We start from the raw sequence: 3,061 nt of genomic DNA, 5'->3' as shown, positions 1-3,061 counted from the left end.
ATATATAAACTTATATTTATTTAAATATGTTTATATACCTTATTATATTTCTATTTTACATATTTATATTTTTATATTTTTATTTGCATATTTATAGATTTTAAAATTTATTTTTATTTGCATGTTTATATATTTTAAAATTTATTTTTATTTTTTAGTTTAATGTGAAGGATGACACAATACAGACGTTATAATTTACATCATCACAATCTGAAGCCAACTCTTAATTATGATACATTATAAGTGTTTCTTAGCCAATCAGTTTTTATAACACTAAATTTATATATTTGTATATTTATTTAAATATATATTTATACATTTATTTAAATGTGTTTATATATCTTATTATATTTTATTTTATATACTTACATTTTGTATATTTTTATTTAAAATAAAATGCTGTAAATGTCTTAAAGATAATTATCGAAAATTATCTTTTATTACAGTGTATCTTTCACAGTTCTATTTCCCTGAAGCACCTAGCCTAGAGATCTGGTCTAGATTGAGAGATCTGGTCTGGATCTCTAATCTAGGGTAGAGAATGAATTCTCTACAAATCCATCTCCCAGTGGAAATCCCCAACCAGTGACACCAAACCAGTCAATCCCTGCACAAGAAGCAGCCCAGAGCGTGGCGAGCTCCATTTCTCCTGCTCTGTGCCGGTGCCCAGGGCAGAGGGCAGGGACTGGGCAGTGCCAGCCCTGCTGGGCCCAGCCCAGCTGAGGTCACCCCCTCCTGCAGGGCTCACAGAGCCCCCTTGTTCGGTGACATTCAGCACTCAGAGAGAGCTGAGGCACAGAATCCACAAAACCACAGAATCCACAGAATCCCAGAATTCTCAGAATCCACAGAATCACAAAATCTCAGAATTCACAGAACCACAGAATCCCAGAATTCTCAGAATCCACAGAATCACAAAATCTCAGAATTCACAGAACCACAGAATCCCAGAATTCTCAGAATCCACAGAATCACAAAATCTCAGAATTCAGAGAACTCTCTGAATCACAGAATCCACAGAATCCACAGAACCACAGAATCCACAGTCCCAGAATTCTCAGAATTCACAGAATCACAGAATCCCAGAAGTCTCAGAATTCACAGAATCACAGAATCACAGAATTCAGAGAACTCTCTGAATCACAGAATCCACAGAATCCACAGAACCACAGAATCCACAGTCCCAGAATTCTCAGAATTCACAGAATCAGTGGGTTGGAAGAGCCCTTCAAGACCATTGAGTCCAACCCAGCCCCAACACCTCAACTCAACCCTGGCACCCAGTGCCACATCCAGGCTTTGTTAAACACACCCAGGGATGGGGACTCCAGCACTTCCATGGTTCCTGAGAATTCCCAAAATTCTCCTAAATTCACAGAATTCCCCCAAATTCTCAGAATCCCCAGGTTGGAAGAGACCTTCAAGACCATCGAGTCCAACCCAGCCCCAACACCTCAACTCAACCCTGGCACCCAGTGCCACATCCAGGCTTTGTTAAACACACCCAGGGATGGTGGCTGCTTCTTTTCGAGCCTTTTTTTGTGCTACCTTGGAGCTCCAGAGCACAAATTCCAGGCACAAACCCCTCTGGTGGTGCTGGGAAGCTCCCTCTGCTCCTTGACCTTTCTGACATGCCCATTTTGGGCAGAAATCCACTGTTCTCTGGTCTTCCAGAGGGGCACAAACACACAGGACTTTGTTTCTAACTCCAGGGAAGTGACACGGAGATCTCTTCTGTTTCTAAATTATTTTTAAGAGCCTTGAAGTGCCTCTAAATCCTTATGATAGAACCTTCCAGCTCATGCTTAGAGCACTCTAGGCAACTCTCCCTGGCTCCCCATTGCACAGAGGCGAAGGGAGGCACAAAATCCCTCCCAAAGCTGCAGATTTGGGCTGCTCTGCCCTCCCAGACACGTCCTTTAGCCAGGAGAGGATCAGCTCTCCTCCTCTGAGCTGCTCTGAGCCCTGCCAGCTTCCCTGTACCAAATAAAACAGGCTCAGTTTTTCCTCTGAGCTGTTCCCTGGCAGGAACATTTCCCTGCTCTGTGCCCTGCCCATCCCATCCCATCCCATCCCATCCCATCCCATCCCATCCCATCCCATCCCATCCCATCCCATCCCATCCCATCCCATCCCATCCCATCCCATCCCATCCCATCCCATCCCATCCCATCCCATCCCATCCCATCCCATCCCATCCCATCCCATCCCATCCCATCCCATCCCATCCCATCCCATGTCCTGGGGCCCTGTACCCTTCTGGGAGCCCCACAAACCCCAGGGGCCAAGCCACAAAGGGACAGGGAGCACAGGAAAGGTCTCAGTGCTGCCAAAAATCCTGCCAAAAGCTCAGGGAATGGAAATTAGTGAGCTTGGAGCAAACTGTGAATGGAGGGGGCAGATCAAAGGACAAGGGGCAGGGAGCCCACAGCAAACAGCTCTGCCCCTTGTTGCCAGAGCCCTGGAAGTTTCAGCATATGAAGAGGGCAACAAAGCACAGGAAATAAAGAAATAAATGCCCACAATTGTGAGAAATGGATTTATAGAGAGTTCTCAAAGCAGAAGGCTCGCACAGTGAGCATCTGTGTGCAAACCTGGAGATGAGAAATGCTGATTTAGAAATGCCATGGAACAGTTCAGACATTGTGGGGAGAGAAATGGAACCGGAAAAGAAGTTTCAAAAGATGACCTTACAAAAAAGATTAGACGCTTTGGAGAAATAGAACTGTGAAAGATGCGTTGTAGTAGGAGCCACGAGGGGTAATTTTAGATGATTGGCTTTAAAACATTTACAACATGGTGTAGCTAAAGCAAATAAACAAAAACCACTTATAATGGATTATAATTAAGAAATAATTAACTTCTGATTGCAATAGTGTGAATTCTAACATCTGTATTGTCTCACCCTTCTCATGAGACTGAAAATAAAAGTCTTTAAAACACCTCTCAGTTGCCCCATCTCTGGGTCAGAAAAGAGTTTAATCCAACACACAATGTGTTCCACAGCCCCTCTGCTCCCAGAGGGAAGCAGCAATAATAAATAATAAAATAAAAATAATAA

At 43.4% G+C, this 3,061-nt stretch overlaps 1 protein-coding gene across 1 annotated transcript in view; it reads right to left on the bottom strand.

The window, feature by feature from the left end:
- Positions 1 to 3,061, bottom strand: part of LOC102045273 (von Willebrand factor A domain-containing protein 1-like) — a gene marked incomplete at its 3' end in the record, with an annotated part of 11,765 nt that overhangs the window by 266 nt on the left and 8,438 nt on the right. The window lies entirely within an intron of this gene.

This window comes from Geospiza fortis, unplaced genomic scaffold, assembly GCF_000277835.1.
Source record: "Geospiza fortis unplaced genomic scaffold, GeoFor_1.0 scaffold996, whole genome shotgun sequence".
Lineage (NCBI taxonomy): Eukaryota > Metazoa > Chordata > Aves > Passeriformes > Thraupidae > Geospiza > Geospiza fortis.
This window is presented reverse-complemented; position numbering and strand designations above follow the sequence as displayed.